The sequence below is a fragment of the Podarcis bocagei genome, assembly GCF_964188305.1.
Source record: "Podarcis bocagei genome assembly, chromosome: Z".
NCBI lineage: Eukaryota > Metazoa > Chordata > Lepidosauria > Squamata > Lacertidae > Podarcis > Podarcis bocagei.
Genome location: NC_138140.1, coordinates 5,399,689 through 5,418,157, shown reverse-complemented (window position 1 = coordinate 5,418,157; position 18,469 = coordinate 5,399,689). Strand labels below are relative to the sequence as shown.

Genomic DNA, 18,469 nt, shown 5'->3' with positions numbered 1-18,469 from the left:
TATTATCTACACATTGGCCTTCATATAACCTGTCCCTAAATTCTTTTTATGCTTCGGCAGTCCCAAAATACTAAAGGGAAATTTCACACCTGTGATAGACTGTGGATAATACCATTTTGATTTTCCATTGTACTTTTGGGGGCAGCAGGGAGACTGTTGTACAGTGGTACCTCGGGTTACAGACGCTTCAGGTTACAGACTCCGCTAACCCAGAAATAGTACCTCGGGTTAAGAACTTTGCTTCAGGATGAAGTGGCAATGGGAGGCCCCATTAGCTAAAGTGATGCTTCAGGTTAAGAACAGTTTCAGGTTAAGAACGAATTAAGTTCTTAACCCGAGGTACCACTGTACTAACCATTTCTCTGAAGTTGCGTGTGTGTGTATGTGTATATGTGTGTGTGTGTGTGCTTTTATGCCTTCTAGGGATGTGCACTCAAGTCCTGAACCAAACCAGGCCATTTTGTGGGGCTGCAGGTATGAATCCAGGGCATCACTCAAATTTAGACAGCCCTAGATCACTGTGGGTCAGATGGTCCAAAGAGATCCAGGACTGTTTAGGAGAAGAATGGTAGACAGAAAGAAGAGAGAGGCAGTGAGTGCGGAGAAGAAGAAATTCTGACTTTGAGGGACCTCCTGGCTACATTTTCTTGAGATAAGGGAGAAGTGGGATTGGGTTGGATGCCTTTGGATGCATGGCATGGGTTTCTCTCCCAGCTTCTCCTTCTTCCTACTTAATGTCCAGCCCCATGAAGCAGCCTGTCCGCTCCTCCCTGAGCTGCTCTTTGGGGTTGGGGGGGGACCTGGGCTTCCCCCGCCAGCCCCAACAAGCTCCTGAGCAGCTCTGGGGTAGCCCGCGAAGCCTCCGCAGGGCAGCGGGATGAAGGATCCCTGCTGCCCTGCAGAGGCTTCGCAGGCTACCCCAGAAGCCAGAACAGCTAGAGAGAGCGCTGAGCAGCGCTCCCTCTAGCTGTTTTAGCTTCTGCCTTAGCGGCGCAAAAAGCCCCCAAGAGCCACACACACACACTCCACGTGGCTCGTGAAAGGGAGCGTTGAGAAGAGCCTGGGATGCATACAGGCTCTGCTCAGCGCTCCCTTTAAATAATATTTTTTTTATTGAATTCCCCCTCTAAAAAATAGGTGCTCCCTGTGGTCAGGTGCACCTTATGGAGCGAAAAATACGGTAGTCCTTGGGTAGTTTGCACTACTAAGAAGGCCTTCCATGACATTTGCACTGTTTGGTTCTACACGGGAGGGCAGGTTAGAAATCTAAATAACAACAGCAATAAGCATTGGAAAGGTGATTCAGTGAGTGATCACAGCAAGCTTTATCCGTTGTGAAAGTAAATGCCAATGGAATCAGCATTTGGGCTATGCAGCAATAATGTATCTTGCTTGGCTGAGTAGTTCTTAAATTATTGATCCCATTTGTCTGGGGACTTGGTTCTCTCCCCCAACCCTGGTTGCCTTTCTGGCATCAGAAGGGCTTTGCAGCCAATTCACAGACTCTGGTGCAATGAAATTTACAAATGTGTAAAGCCACATTGGTCAGGCTCTGCAAATAATGGATGATGATGTGGGGAGTTGGCGTCTCGTTTCTTCAGTTCCTACATCTCATTTCCTTCCTGTCAGCTGCTCTCTTGACAGCATCAGCACTGCACAATTGACAGCTTCTGAAGGCATCATTTCTGACAATCCTATCTGGAGCTTGAATGGAGGCCATGATATACAAAAGTCAAAGGAGGGTTAGAGGGAAACTTGGCATACCAACAGCTCTGGATGATATCCACTTTGCTCTGGGTTTTTCAATCTCTATCTCTTGCCTCAAGCACGAAGCGTATGACTTGCCAATGACCTCCTATGTGCCACAGCCAACTGCCTTTGGTGTGTCCATCACCCTCAGCAGCATCCAGACTCTTGCCCTCAACAGTTCTGCACAAAAGTACAGCTGAGGGCTTAGAATCTGCGTTTGGCCTATTTCCCCATAAAGCTTTCTATTTGTTTGGGATCTGGACAAAAAAGGCTTCCCACAATGATGGAGATGATGTCTAAATTGTCCAGCCCAGTGGCGTAGCGTGGGGGGTGCCAGGGGTGCCGGCCGCACCGGGCGCAACATCTGGGGGGGCACGAGTCCAGAGGGAAGGGACAAGTTCCTTCCTCCGCCGGGCTCCCCGCCGCCAGCGCCAGCCTTGCGCCCTAGCGTGCGCCCCCCGCCGCCGCTGCGGCTGCGCTCCACTCACTGCTCACAGGAGGAGCAGCCGCTGCAGCAGCGCCGACGCTACCACCGACCCCTGGCCGGGCACGGGCAGCCTCCGCACCCCGACGCCGACGCCATCCCCTTGGCCCAGCCACAGGCGGCGGCTGCTTATGCCGACTGGGAGGGAGGAGAGCTCCGAGGGGCCTGGTCGCGCCCTGCGCTCCCCAAAACCCTCCGAGAGGAAGCCGGCAGGCGGGCGAGGGTCTCCCGGCAGAAGGGGGCGCTGCTGGCTCCGGCTCTCAGCCGCGGGGGGGGGGGCGAGGACTGAGCACGGCTGGAAGCCCCCGGACCCAGCCGGGAGGAGGAGAGGCGCTCGCCAAGCCCGGATCTGGAGCTCCACCTACAGCCCAAGGAGAGGAGGGGGCGGGGAGGCGCCCGAGGGGAGGGGGCTTCGGCTGCCTCGGCCCGCGGGGGCTCCGCAAATAATAAATTTAATACCTTCCTGCTGAGCCTTTGGGGGGGTCCTTGGCTCCTTCGCTCACTCCCAGCCCCAGTGGCGTAGCGTGGGGGGTGCAGGGGGGCCGGGCGCAACATCTGGGGGGCGCGCGCTCGCACTCGAGTGCTAAAATCCACGGGTTAGGGGGCGCAAATTACTTGCCTTGCCCCGGGTGCCGACAACCCACGCTACGCCACTGGTCCAGCCTTCCCCGTTTCAGAGCTGTTCATTTTATCTCCTTTATATGAAGGGTGGGAAGCCTCTTCCAGCTTGAGGGCCAAATTGTCGGTATCCTTCGGGGATTGAGATGCCAGCTGGCTAGCCCCCAGCTGGATCATGCCCTTCCAGCCATGACGATCCCCAAACTCTGGTGCAACGTAAATCAGCAACTCAGACTTCAAATACCTGAGCACGCTATATCAGCAGAGCATGCTGCACAAACAGAACAGGCGTGAGGCTTGTGAAAACATACTAAAAGCTAAAGATTTATTAAGCATAAATCAGGACAAAGAAAACATGTTGTATCCCTTTCTTCTCCTCAGAGAGACAGAGTAAAGCAAAAGCTATACATACAATAGAAGTTCCCAGCAAGCTGTGCTGGCATGTAAACAGACATGTGACATGCAACAGTTCCATGTCTGCAACTAAAGGTGGAATGGAATTTTCCAACACAAATTCCCTTCTGGGCAACCTTCTGAGGGCCACATGTCTGGTGGGTCCAGACGTAAAAGTAGGTAGAGCAATGAATGCAAATTTCCTCCCTTTATGCAGCAGGCTGGTTTCTACAAACACTCACATACCCCTCTCCATCCTCCATCCTCCATCAGGGCAAGCAAGAAGCAATTATCAGAGTTCAATGACACATTCCAGGCAGGTGGAAAAGTTCAAGGAGGGTGCAAATGAGGATCAGTAGGGAGTGTGGTTGAGGGTTGGGTTTGGAGTAATAAGGGCCAGATAGACTTGGAAGGTCTTGCCCAGCCTTTGAGCCTGAGGTTTCCTGCCTCTGCCTTAAATGAATTGGATGTAGGCTGAAATTTAATGTCACTTTGCTCTGTACCATAGAACTTATCTGAGAGCTCTGCTGGATTTATTTGGACAACTTATTTCTGTATCTTTATTCATAGTGGCCAGCCAGATACCCCTGGGAAACCCAGGGAAGGGACACTGGGGCTCACCAGAGAGCCAGTGTGGTGTAGTGGTTAAGAGTGATAGACTTGTAATCTGGTGAACCGGCTTCGCTTCCCTGCTCCTCCACATGCAGCTGCTGGGTGACCTTGGGCCAGTCACACTTCTCTGAAGTCTCTCAGCCCCACTCACCTCACAGAGTGTTTGTTGTGGGGGAGGAAGGGAAAGGAGAAGGTTAGCTGCCTTGAGACTCCTTAGGGTAGTGATAAAGCGGGATATCAAATCCAAACTCTTCTTCTTCACCCACACTTCCACTCAGCCTGTATTCTCACTGTATTGTGTACCAATTAATCCCCACCCAGTCCAAGGCTGAGATCTTTTCTTATCATTCTGAGGCTATGCCTTGCAAAAATCCGATCTTACCTGCTGAATTGGATCCTATCAGATGTACAGAAAATTTGAATAGAGATTTTTCTTAACCAAGCTTAGGTTCAGCGGGTAGAATGGGTTTCCACAAATCACAGCAATGGAACAATGAGAAAAGCTCTCAGACCCAGGGGAATTAATCAGTACACAATACGACCAAACTACAGATCAAGTGAAAGTGTGGATGAGCTCTTAGTGCTCCTCCCCTGGGCTTCCCAGAGGCATCTGGTTGGCCAGCATTAATAGAGGTACAGAAATAAATTGTCCAAATAAATAAATCCAGTAGGGTTCTTACTTCTTCAGAGGATAGTTTTTATATTTCTTTTTATGTATTTAATCAAAAAAATGATCAGTAACATTGAAATAAAGCAGAAACAATACAATTGCATTAAAATTAAATGGACACACGCAAAAACAAACAAAAAGAGGATACAATTCTGGGTTGTCGCATTCACAATCCCTGGGAGAAACAATAATTATTATTGATACATGAAATAAATGTTTTATGTTTTCCCCAACCTGACTTCCAAATGTGGTGAAATCTGTGCATAATGTCTAGCTTTATAGATGCTTACGCTTGACATTCATTCATTTCATTTCATTTTCTTTCATGCATTTAAACCTTCCCACAATAGCTAAGAAAAGCCAATAAGGTAAACAAAGCAATTCAAAACATCTGGCCTCTCTGTCCTTTCTCAAGCTGATGGACTTGGATCATAAACCTTGGAGAAGGCTCCATTCTCCAGTCCCATTCATGCATATGGAAAAGGGTTCTTTAGATCTTCCCTCCCTCCACCATAACTAATCTCCATTTGCTCCGCCCCTTTCAATCTCCCCTTTTGCTTCAATGGGATTTTTGAACTCATCCTAATCAAGAAAACCTTGCTTTTAATGAAAGTGGGAGTGGGGGCGGCGGCTCTGGAAGGGGTCTCCAGTGCTGCACATTTCACCAATCCAAACCCTTTTGATAGAATGGAATCTCTTTAGCTTCTTGGTTGATTTTTTAATGGTGACAGATGTACTGATCGCCTTTCAGTCATCTGTCATTTTCACTATCACCCACAGTTTACCTCTGGAATCAGTTTAGGGAAGAAGTGAGTCTTTTAATTAAAACAGTCTGTTGTGATGAATCTGTTATTACAAAGTCTTACCTATGTAAAACATTAATAATACAAATTTCATTTGTTTATGTCAGCGTTGAGCATTAATTTTTAATGGTGCAATGTATGAGTTATGAAAGGCATTAATGCAAAACAAATCACCAACTGAGCGAGGGAAGGAAAATCCATTTATTTCTTTTTTTTTCTTTTTTAGGGCAGGCAGCAGGAATGAAATATTATTGCGATTCAATCTAGGAAAATTGCATTTATTTATTTATTTTAGAGGGATTGAATGCTTTCTTGAAGGAAAAAAAATTATTTTTTAAAACAATCCAGCGAAAGCTGTGGTTTTATCAACCTGCTTAATATCAGTGCTAAATTGCAATAAGGATTGTATTCCATTTCAACCAATCAGAGCGCTCGCTGTGACCTCCAAGGAAATGCTTTACATGATTACACTGTCATCAGTGTGGAACACTCAAGGGGGGAAGAGATCCAATATTCTTAGCAGATGTAAGAATGCAATATACTGGGCTCACAAGCAGCGGCGTAGCGTGGGTTGTCAGGACCCGGGGAAAGGCAAGTAATTTGCGCCCCCTAACCCCTAACCTGCCGGCGCTGCCAGTTTCTTCTTGCTGCTGCCTGGTCTGGTCTGGTGTGGTTCTCTCCCGCGCTCAGCGCTGCGCTGGGCGGCCGCTGCACTGTCCCTCCCCTAGATAGTCCCTCGCTCTCTCTCCGCATCGCACGCTTGGCACCCACCCCCTCCACAGTGGGCGGCGACCCAGCGGCTCGGATCGGATTCACACAGCCAGCACTGCAGTGAGAGAGAGTGAGTGAGCCAGGTAGGGGCAGAGAGCTGTGAGTGCGAGCGCCCCCCCCCCCAGATGTTGCACCCGGTGCGGCCGGCCCCCCCTGCACCCCCCACGCTACGCCACTGCTCACAAGATAACCATGTCGGTTTCCTAGTGCTGCCTCAGAAGGACAGTTCAAAGGCAACTTGACGTGATCCACACAAAAGACTGGCCAGGTGGCTGTTGGGAGAGAAATGCAGAAAGAAGAAAAGTGTCTTGTGAGGATGTAAACTCAATTTTGCTACAGATATTTTAAAAAGAAGCTTGTATACAGAAGGCCCCAAGTTCAATCCTTGGCACCTCCAAATAGTTTCATTCATTCGTTTGATTTGAGATACCACTTACTTTTTCAAAGGTAAGTTGGGCAAACTCTCCTGCCTGAAATCCCGGAGAGCACCTACTAATCTGTGTAGACAGAATCGAGCCAGACGGACCAATGCTCTGGCAATTTAAGGCAGGTTCCTACGCTCTGCAGCAATCGACTCGTGCTCATCCCTGTTCCCAGGTGTGCAATGCAGTATATTGGGGGTGGGAGGAGAGAGGCAGAAGTCTAGGAGGCTTTGTTTCTTTGTTTGTTTGTTATTCAGCTCTTGTTTAATGTTGCCAGACTATTTCTGGTCTTTCATCCTCAATGAACATCTGACACATTGAGCAATGTCCATCCCAACTATGAAACGCCCGCTTCTCTGTCTCTCTCCTGCTTCATTCTGTCTCCCTCCTTACCAGCTTGAGGAACTGCTGACTTTAGCAATAAAGCTGAAAATTTAATATCATGCTACAAGGCTCGACAACAAACCATCACCAGGTTCTATCAATACAGCTGCTCTCAGATCTACCGGCAATGCAAGGCAGAGAGAAAACAAGATGAATTTTTTTCTGATATGAATTCTACAATATTGGATTTTCTCCTGCCCGCACCCAGAGCCCTTTGTACACATTCCAGCTTTTCCTTCCACATGGTACAGCAGCTCCATTTGCTGAGTGACAGGGCAGATGCCACTGGGTGGTGCGTCTCTGATGCTAGGCTTCTGCTCAGAGACATCTTTCTCTTATTAGAGAGTGGACTGGCACCCTTCCCCAGCAAAACAGGCAGTATCCATCACCACACACTTTATAGTATACACAGCATACCCCCTAACATCCTCTGATGAAAATAGGGATGTCCCATTCCATAATGATAATTTTACTATTTATACTCCACGCATCTTACTGGGTTGCCCCAGACACTCTGGGCAGCTTCCAATATATATATATATAAATATAACAAATAATTAAACATTTTAAAAAAACTTCTCCATACAGGATTGCCTGGGAGCTTGGGAGTTGTATAACTCCATACCCTCCAACATTTCTTCGATGAAAATAGGGACATCCGAAGGAAAAGTGGGACATTCCAGGATCAAATCAGAAACCGGGGCAGCTTCTCTAAATCAGGGACATTCCTGGAAAATAGAGACACTTGGAGGGTCTGGTATACAGTAGAATGATCAGGCATTTTGTGCATTTAACTTGCACAGTTTCAACTATATGTGCTTGAAGGCCAGCTGGATGAAATCCCACAAGTTAAATACAGAGCTGGCACAATGAGAGTCCTTGCTTAGGAAGCAAGGCAGAAAGCTTAAAAGCTCTTTTTGCACTGGATTTTCCCAGCACAAAGGGCGCTTTTAAGCTCTCTGCATTGCTTTCCAAGCAAGGCTCTCTCTTCTTGCCAGGTTTGGGGTGCTCCCAAAAGGTCTTGTGGGAACTCAAACATCCCCAGATCTTACAAAAGTATCCCGGGGCTTCTGGAGAATAGCTGTTGCCATCAGAATGTTTACTCAGAATTTCCTGTTTAGCAGGTTAAACATACCCACCTCCCTTAACCATACCTCATAAGGCTTGGTTTTCAGACCCTTTATCATCATGGTCACCCTCTTCTGCACACGTTCCAGCTTGTCAATATCCTTTTTAAATTGTGGCCTCCAGAACTGGACACAGTACACCTGGTGTGGTCTGACCAAGGCAGAATGGGGTGGGAATATTACTTCCCTTGATCAGGACACTATACTTCTGTTGATGTAGCATAGAATATCATTAGCTTTTTTTTGCTTCTGCATCACACTGTTGACTTATGTTATGCTTGTTGTCTACTAACACCTGAAGATCCCCCATTTTATATTTGTACAGCTGGCTATTCCTGCTTAAGTGTAGAACCTTACATTTGTCCCTGTTGAAATTCATTTTCTTTGTTTTGACCCAGTTCTCAAATCAGTTTTGGTCATCTTGAATCCCAATTCTGTCTTCAACAGCATTAGCAGCCCCTACCAGTCTGATGTCATCTAAAAATTAATGAGGCTCAGAAAAGAACCCTGCAACACCCCACTTGTCACTTTCCCCCGGATGATGAGGAACCACTAATGAATATTATTTGGGTTTGGTCAATTAACCAGCTACAAATCCACCTAATAGTTACCTTGCCTAGTAAACATTTAACCCGCTTCTCTGCAAGAATATCATGGGGGACCTTTCCAAAGCCTTGCTAAAATCAATATGCACTATGTCCACAGCATCCCCTGGATCCACCAAGCTTGTAACTCTATAAAAAAATATATATTATTTGTCTGGCATTATTTGCTTTTGAGAAACCCATGCTGAGTCTTTGTAATCACAGCATCCTTTTCTAAGTGCACACAGACCAACTAAATTATTTATTATAGGTCCTTTCCTTGTACTGATGTCAAGCTCAATGGTCGGTAGTTATCTGGGTCTTCTCCCCACCCCAACCCCCATCCTTCTGAAGATGTGGACAACATTTGCCCACTTTCAGTCTTGAGGGGCCTCACTTGTTCTCCAAGAGTTCTTGATTATAGACAGAGGCTCTGAGATTGACTCTGCAAGCTCTTTTAGTACCTTCAGGTGCAGTTCATCAGGCCCTGGAGATTTGAATTCATTTAAAGTACAGGTAGCTAGATGTTCCCTTACCAATTCTTTTACTTTATTGGGCTTCAACTCTCTCCTTGCATTGATTATTCTGTTATCACCATGTTAGGCACTGGTTTGTCAATTCAGACGTTCAGACAATTCAGACCCCAAACCATAATTAGTGCAAATCATGGTTTCTGGTTCTGGATCACTGGCTGATCACACAAATCATGGTCTGTCAATTCAGATGTCAAGCCCAAACACTTAAGTATTCTTATCCATAATTGAATACGATTCTTGAATTCATGCATTCTCTGTTGGAAACAGTAAAAAGACCAATGAAGAGCTACGGTACTTAGAAATGTGCTGATTTTAAGTGGTGCCTGAAGAGCAAGGGACTTGTTCTACAGTGAAAATGTCAAGAGACTTTTCTTGCCAACAATAGATGTCTGAGCTTTCAGATTTGCTTCCTCAGACCATAGCAGAAGGGTGACAAGTGGATTTAGTGTGTTAAAGAAGCATGCCCTCTGTGCTGCTATGAGTTCTCTGTTTAATAAGAGCAGCCAAAATGGATTCAAAATTTTGGTGCCAAGAATTTCATTCAGGGAAAATTTGAGAAGGATTTGTTCCTAGAAATGTCCCAATTTTGGGGGACCAGTGCAGAATCATAGCCAAATACTGTAAGGGACAAGAACTCTTTTTCTAAAGGAAAGTCCTTTTAAAAGCACTTTGTGCTCTGGAAAAGGTAAGTAGTTAATGGTTGGTCTACACAGGGTAATGCACTGTTGAATTCCACCCTGAGGATTTTAAGTAGGAAATTTGCACAAATCCCTCTCCCTCTTCCAAGCCAATGGGAGACAGGGACTAGGTGCAGTCCCTCTCAACTGATTGGCAGGGAGCAAAGCAGGAGTCTGGAGTGGAAGAGGAAAAGGGAAGGGGCTAGGATGGAAAACAAGAGGGTGTGAAGGTGGGACTGAAGCAGAAAGATAAGGTAGGTGGAAACAGTGGGGAAGAGCAAAATGAGAGAAGAGAAATGAGAGAAACCCCTTACAGGCAGAGAGATGGAAGAGAAAACCTTTCTATCAGGAGTAGGTATCAGAGGTACAAACAAATATGAAATGGAGGGGAGAGTAAAAGAATGAAAGGAAATTCAGAGAGGCACTAAGAGGTCCCATCAAGGGCTCTTTGGATGGCTTATCTTCACCCGTTAGAAATACAGCCATATTGCCAATGCCTGGGGTGAGTGAAAGAGGGCAGTACACCAACAGTCTCTGTGAAACACTTGAGAGCTTCTGCCAGTCAATGTAGTCAACATTGAGGTAGATTTATCCATAGTGTGACTAGGTTTCAGGCAGCTTCCTCCATTCCTAGGAGTTGCCCACCACACACACACCAATTATGACCTCAAACCCAACTTACATGACCCAACCAATGATAGACAAGGCTTACATGTGACTCCATAAATGGCAGCTGACTATGATGCAGCTTCCAGGGGCTGCACTCTCAAACACCTTACCACACTGTGAGGGGCCGGGCCTGTGTCCAGAGACCGTTGAGGGGAGGAGGAAGAGGGAGAGGGAGGATGTGAGGGAGGCTCCTCCTCAGATGCCTTGCCTGACGTGGCCCATGGTGACAAATCCACTGATTAAAGAAGATTATGTCTTTATTCTTCCAGTTCATTAATATCAGCCTCTTGGCTACCATTAGAGCGCGTAAAGACCATTTTGTTGTCCAGTTGTTAACTTCCATATAGGAGGTATTTAGCTCAGAGGAATATTCTCTGTTGAAAATATTAGGGTTTTCTTTCCTGAACAGTCATATTTATACAATCCAAAACTTTCTTCCAAAATTTAGTATAAACATATGTTTCAGGGATGCACCAGCTCCCTCAGGCCTTGGCCTCGCCTGCCTCCCTTGGTGACAGACGAACGGACAGATGTGTGTATATAAGCACACATGGCTGCCAGAAACAGCAGCGCTGCAGCCACCGCTTCCTTTTGTAGCCGCGCTGCCATTTGGCCAGTTCCCTCACACGCAACGCCCCCCTCCAAACCCAGACATTTTACAAAATTTAAAAAATCAGCCCACAGTGATTTCATCCCTGAAAAAGAGGTCATGTCTGGGTAAATCCGGATGTATGGCAACCCAAGAGTGCTGTGTATTTTTCCATGTACATTTTAAAAAACCTTACAGCGTCATTCAGCTTTTCCAATTCTTGTCTGTGTCCTCTTTTAAGGCTTCCAATATGAGGCTAGCTAGAATTGGCTGAGGGAGCTGAGCATGTTTAGTCTTGAGAAGAAGAGAATGAGAGGTGGCAAGGTAGTCATATTTAAACATCTGAAGGGATCTGACATGGAAGAGAGAGCAAGCTTGTCTTTTGCTACTTTTGCTGCTATGACCTGAACTAATGGATTCAAATGTCAAGAAAGGAGATTCCAACTAAACATTGGGAAGAAATTTCTGGTGGATTCCAACAGCGTCTGGAGGGTCACAGGATCCCCATCTCTCTTTTTAACATTATAGGCTTCTTTTAAAAGAAAAGATTCCATTTTCATCCCCTATAACATTTAGATCAATTAATTCATTCACACATCACTTTAAAACAGCCTGGTGGAACAAGAAATCATCTCTCAAGAATTTGCCAGACATCAATGCTTTTATTTTACTGGTAGTTTGGCTGACATTTTATTATGTCAGTTCGTTCTTTCCTCTTTTGTTTGCATTGCTATTAGCCAATTCCTTGTCTATTCATTTAGTTTATATTGCTATTAGCACCATTACATTGACACCATTGAAATACAGACTTGGATAAATTTTAAAGAGAAATACACAATATAACCCAAGTGATTTTACTATAACTCCATATTTATCTAACCGTCATTGGTAGGAAATGATTTCAGCTATGGGCTGGATCACATTCTTGACAACCAGTGATTCTGCACGTGTGAGGGCCCAACCAGCATCCCACAATTGAGATTTGCTGCTTTCAAATTTTGACAAAGCTCTGAGTTGCAAGGGGGTGTTTTTTTCTCCCAATTGCTAATGGTGTCAAAAGTGCCACATCATTAAAATGGTGGAGAATATGGTATCAGGTGGTCCTTAACATTTTTTCCTGTGTTCCAGTTCCCAGGCTCAGTTCCAGGCTTCCGGTTTGTGGCTGACTGCTGTCTAATACCACAGCCTCGGCAGGTTATCAGTGAGTTTAGTATACCTGTGTCTGGAATATATTGCTTTTAGACAATAGGTGGGAGCTTGTATACCCTCCCCCCCAAAAAAAAATTCCTTCATACTCCAACATAGAAAAGTAGATGTCAGTAAGGATTCTAACCTAGCATTCACCCAGATATACTAGGATTTTGAGAAAGTGAGGTGGGGGCCAATCACAAAACATCTGCCATGAGGCTCTGTCATAACATAAAATAGCTGTCACATCCAAGACATCAGAAGAAGAGACAGAACCACAAAATGGCAGGGGCAACAAATTATCCTTCCAGACCCAGGTTTAGCATTGCTATCACTCTTTCCAGAAATCCTGTAAAATGTGTTATTGTTGTTGTTGTTGTTTAATCGTTTAGTCGTGTCCGACTCTTCGAGACCCCATGGACGCCAGCCACTCCTGTCTTCCACTGCCTCCCGCAGTTTGGTCAGACTCATGTTGGCCGCTTCAAGAACACTGTCCAACCAGCTCGTCCTCTGTCGTTATATAGAGACTTAATTACCCACCTAGTAACAGCAGCTAAGTTGGAATACACCCAGCATTGGACATACCATTCCCGCTGCACCTTAAAAGGCTGGTGGAAAAGGGTATGGCAGTTAGCAGTTGTAGAAAAAGTTACAGTGTAAAAGACAGCTAGGGATTAAATCTAAAACATCATTCTCAGTTACTTGGTCTCCGTTGCTGAATTTGTTTTGTGACAAAAGGGAGTACTCCTCCCTCAGAGCTTCATCACCCATTATGGACAGGTATTATACCTAAACAGCTTTGGTCCTTAGCTTAAATTCTATACATTATCTTTGTTGGCTTTCCGTATTGCTGTCTGTATATTTCTTAATTATTGTATAGGTTTTCTTTTCTCCCCCCGCCCCCGTGCATTTACAAGAAGGACTGGAACTTAATTCATAGTTGTGCTTATGAGTCTTGTTTATTAATATGTAATTTTTAAAAACTCTAAGTTAAAAAAGAAAATAAGAAAATAAGGGAGGAGACACCAGCATCAGGCACCACCATGTTTGTTCCCTGAGAAGCTCTTTGCACCTCTCCTCTTTCCAGAACAGAAGGGGGCAAGCATCTGTTCCTAGCATCCAATTAAATGTGAGCATCTTTTAGGGGGCATGTTCATTGTAGAAGCTGAGCCAGTGCAAAACAGGTGACTGAGCAGGAAGAGCAAAGAGTCTCTCGTGAACTGTGGATATTTGAGAGGATATTTACTGAAACCTTTCCTGGGTTCCATAGGAGATGCTCATAGGTACTCGTGACTCCTGTGGGTGCCACATGGGCAATCTCTGTGCCAGTGTCTAGTTTCTAGACATGATCCGTCACATGAATCTCATGTGAATCTGTCATGGCATATCCCTCACAAAAGTCTACTGCCACAGTTATGTAGAATCAAAGGCCTATAGCAAAATGCTGAATACTTCCTCCATGTCAATCCCCTGTCAGTTATCCTTTTTCATACTGTAATTTAGGCCCTTTCTGGCAGCTTTGCATCCATCCCCATCAATATAAATTATACTGCTAGGCTGTCTCCTGAGAGATGTAGTATCAAAATATTTTATTAAAGTCAAGATTAATTACATGGCTTGGCCCATTATTCTTTTTGTTTCCTCCTGTCAAAATACATCACATCATGCTGATGTGGTCAGAATCACAGAAGCACCATCCGAAGCTGAACACTGGGAGATTTGGGACAGATGAAAGGAAAGATTTCATCACACCACACATAGCTAAACTATGGCATTGACTCCCTTGAGAAGTAGTTATGGCCACCAACTTGGATGGCTTTAAGAGAGGATTTTAAAAATCATGGAGGATCAGGGTATCAGTGACTACTAGTCACCACAGCAATGTTCTCCCTACACTGTTGGGAGCAGCGTTGCTGAGAATCAGAAATGGAAACACTGTCGTTATGCTCATGCCCTGTTTGTGGGCTTCCCAAAGGCATCTGGCCAGCTTTCATGGGACCAGAATGCTGGACTACTTGGTTCATTGGCCTGATCCAGATAGGCTCCTTTTACATCTTCATATTCTTAAGAGAAATCTTAAGGACCTTATCAAGTCAACATTGCCATGCCTTTCTAAATGGGTGTTTTCTGAAAATAAACAGTGGTGTTTCTATTACTGATAAATGGCCTTGGTCAGTATAGTCTAAAAATATTTACAACCCACCTTTATGAGTCAAACTCCCCCAAAGTGGCTTACACAAGCATAAATTTTATATATTTCCCAACAATAATAAAATAGAATACAAAAACCAATAAACCAAGAACATTAATAAAACTAGCAATAATCAATACACATTCAGTGTACTAATAAAACGTATGAGTTTGTCAGCCCCTTTGCCTTGAAATTGGAATTCAGATATGAGGCATATGGCAGGGGTTAGGGGGTCATCTTATTAATTGCAAGGCAAGAGCCAGTGTGGTGTAGAGGTTAAGAGCTGTAGTCTCGTAATCTGGGGAACCGGGTTCGCGTCTCCGCTCCTCCACATGCAGCTGCTGGGTGACCTTGGGCCAGTCACACTTCTCTGAAGTCTCTCAGCCCCACTCACCTCACAGAGTGTTTGTTGTGGGGGAGGAAGGGAAAGGAGAATGTTAGCCGCTTTGAGACTCCTTAAAGGGAGTGAAAGGTGGGATATCAAATCCAAACTCTTCTTCTTCTTCTTCTTTGCAACAAGCAATGAGTGATTTCAAGTAACACTAAGTACAGGCAGCCTTGCTGAAGAGGACTATAGGGAATGAATCCCATTGCCTTCTTATTGTACCAGACTACCCTGGTTCCTTGTACTGGAGCCATTAAGCCATCAATTCCCCTTGAGCCAGCCACCAATAGGTTAGGAAACTATCTCTTTGCCAAGCAGGTGCCTCAGGGTTCTCACCAGGTTCTTCTGAATTCCTTGTCCCTGCTCACACTTCCTGCCAATGGCACAAGCCTGTCAATCAGTAAAATCATATTGCCCACAGGCCCTCTTGTTTCAACAGTTTTTTTATATGTGTGTGTGTGTGTTTTCTAATATACCCCCAATAATAGCCAAACTATAACAATAACAATTAATTCCCAAATTATACAATTATCAAAATGCCAATTAACTTCCAATTAATACATTTTAGTTAAAGTGGCTCCCCGTATGGTGGACTGAATGCATTTCCGATCTTATATCACTGTATTCCATAATCTTAATTAATGTCAGCTACATTTCAGTTATAATAATAAGCCCTTAGTCAACAGCTACATAATTAATGATTTCCATTTGTGATGTTACAATATATAAATTTATAAAGCTTCAAGTGAGGAACTATTATCTTTATTCTGCCCTGCGTCTGAAAACTGTTATGTCCATGGAGATTCCTTCTGTCCACATATGGTGTTGTCTCTTTTGCTTCCTAGCTATTGTTTTCTCCCATCGTGGCTTGGGGCAGAACTGAATCTCAAAGTTTCTCAAGATCTTATCTCTCCGTCCCTTGCTTCGTCTTGCAACAGGCTAGAAAACATTCTGCCTCACTAATAAAACATGTTGCAGGTTTTCTTCATTTTCCCCTCAGCCTAAGAAAAGGTGGGTAGTTTTCAAACACTCAGAAGATTTAATACTCCTTTACAACTCCCATAATCCTTGCAGTGTTCTTATCACAGCCCCAAATTCTTTTCCTTCCAGTGAGAGATTTATGGCCCAATTAAACTTTATCTTAAATTACATTCTGTCAGTAGCGCACACAAATCTCAATCTCTTTTTCCTTGTCTGTTGTTTTTAAACAGAGGTGAGGGGAATTACTCTGTCTTTCCAACACACTCATACTTGAGCTTGCCCTCTCCCTCCTTTCTTAATTTCAGATCACACAGAGTTTTCATTTTTGCTTGTTAATATCAATATTACTCCAACGTCCCTTCCTCACTTGCAAAAATCTTTTTATTATATTCTGGAGAGAGTTGCCGAATCATAAATATATGAAAGCTTAGGATAAACAAACCATGAGCTTCTATCTCCCCAACTGACTCTCAAGCTGAAGAAAATCTTATCTCAATTCAAACCTTTGATCCATGTAGCTGGTATATTCGGTAGTATGTTGTTGCAGCCCTTTTCCATCATGCACCAGTACTTTAAAGCCAATTAAAGATCCAATTAAACAGAGAACCTGTGCTTCTTAATGGCAGCATAGGAGGTGCCAGGTGAAGTGCTTTTTGCACTCAGTGCTTCCCTGCCTCCCACATTCCATGCCAGAGTGAGAGCCAGGAACCGAGACGAACTGCGAATGAAGCCCATTCCGCTCTGTCATCCTTGTTTTTCCTTTGTCGGTGATCCCCCGCTTTCGTGGGGGCCGCCTCCATTAAGGCAGGTGGGACCGGAAGCCTCTTGATGCAACAGTTTTAAGCAAGCAGAAAAGAAAACAGCCACCAAGCCATAGCTGTCAACCTTCCCTTTTTTGCGGGAAATTCCCTTATTACAGCGCCATTTCCTGCTGCTTCCCGCGGCTATCCCGGATTGTTAGATATTCCGTAGACTGTCCCCAGGATAGGTGAGGCTGCTTATCCCTTATTTTCGAGGCTGCTGATCCCTTATTTTCAAATCTGAAAGTTGACAGCTATGCACCAAGCCAATCATGCTTGCAACAACAAACAAACAAAAATCCTTCTTCTCCCCAATTAAGTGTCCAACTAAGGTTGGAATGAGAACAAATAATTATCCAAAACAAAAAAATAAGGTTAAAGATAAAGCTCCCCAATTCTCCCCAATTAAGTGACCAACTAAGGTTGGAATGAGAACAAATAATTATCCAAAACAAAAAAAATAAGGTTAAAGATAAAGCTGGTGCTTTAAATTGGGTTTCAAAATGCACTAACAACCACTGCAGCTGCTACAATAATTGTGTCAGTTCCCCATCAGAACTTGGGTGGCCACATTTTGAACCAGCCAGATTTTTTAACTATCTTTGAAGGCAGCCCCGCATAGATTGCATTACCGCAGTCATGCAAAATTTCAAGGTGGATGTGAAGGCTCCTGTTGAACTGAAATGCTTCAGGAATACAGAAAGAAAGGAAAGATTTTCAATGAAACCACCAAAATCACTTGGGGCAGCAAATATGCACATCTTAAAGTTGGCAGTGATTTAAGAGAAACGTGTAGCTGGATTTGGAGGTTCTTGCTGGACCAAAATATCCCAGGGCTTCCGATGAGGATACTCCTGGAATTGTCCCTTAATACTGGAGATCCAAATTTCCTGGGTCTGTTTTGAAAAGCAGACCAGTGTGCACTGGCGGAGGAAGAGGGGTGCGAGGGAAGTGCACTGCCCCCAGCAGCAAGATCTCAGTGGGGTGCCATCATGGCTAGCCCATGCTGGGTGCCATGCCCCCAGGATGTGCATCACGCCCCAGTGGGTGGTGCGCCATGCCCCCAGGATGCGTGCCATGCCACAAGGAAGCATTCCACGCCCCTGCGGGCGGTGCGCCATGTCCCTGGGATGCTTGCCAGCCCCACCCTGCCCCTGTCTGCTCTCCCCCCATCCCCCAGTGCTGGAGCTTGAAGCTCCACCACTGCCAATGTGCTAAGAATCCTTTAGACAGATTTTTTCATCCCTGGCAGAGCTGATCTGCAATACAGTAAAAAAATCTAGGCTTCATCATGTACACTAGATTTCCATGGGGAAACCTTCTCTATCTCTAATCAATTATTTGGAAATGTTCATGTAATGCAGGAGTTCCCTTCAGATGTTTCTGGATTCCAACATTCATCATCTCTGACCATTGGCTATACTGACTGGGGCTGATGGGAACTGGAGTCCAACAACATTTGGAGTTTCCAGGTTTTCTATCCTTGCTGTCAGTACTTTTTCTGGGGAGACACAGGGGTACGCGTACCCCTAAACATTTGGAGCAGCAACAGCAGCAGCAGCAGCAGCGGGGTTTTGGATAGTTTAGGTGCCCTGCAGAAAGAGCGTGAAGTATCCTCTTTGTGGTTGGGTTCCTTTCCCCCCCCCCTCTTAGCACACTGTATTTAGTTGAGGATTCTGGCTGGGCTTTGGGAGAGGGGTGTAGGGGCGCACTTGAACCGAGACTCAGTAGCTCCGAGTGGAGTGAGTGATGGGACACTGCCAGCGGCGTCCTCTCCACACACACACACAGCTTTTCCCTAGCCAGGAGCGAGCCTAAGGCTGAATGGAAGCAGCC

The 18,469-nt window shown here is 45.1% G+C and overlaps 1 long non-coding RNA gene across 2 annotated transcripts; it reads right to left on the bottom strand.

Annotated features, from left to right (window-relative positions):
* Nucleotides 1–6,277: 6,277 nt before the first annotated feature.
* On the bottom strand, nucleotides 6,278–10,380 carry LOC308578378. Of its 2 annotated transcripts, none has more exons than XR_014003908.1 (3): nucleotides 9,154–10,380; nucleotides 8,046–8,184; nucleotides 6,278–6,372 (listed from the first exon to the last, which is right to left on the bottom strand). It is a non-coding gene; the product is annotated as an uncharacterized lncRNA (long non-coding RNA). The 2 variants fall into 2 exon arrangements; XR_014003909.1 differs by lacking the exon at nucleotides 9,154–10,380 and adding an exon at nucleotides 8,391–8,563.
* Between the last annotated feature and the right edge of the window lie 8,089 nt (nucleotides 10,381–18,469).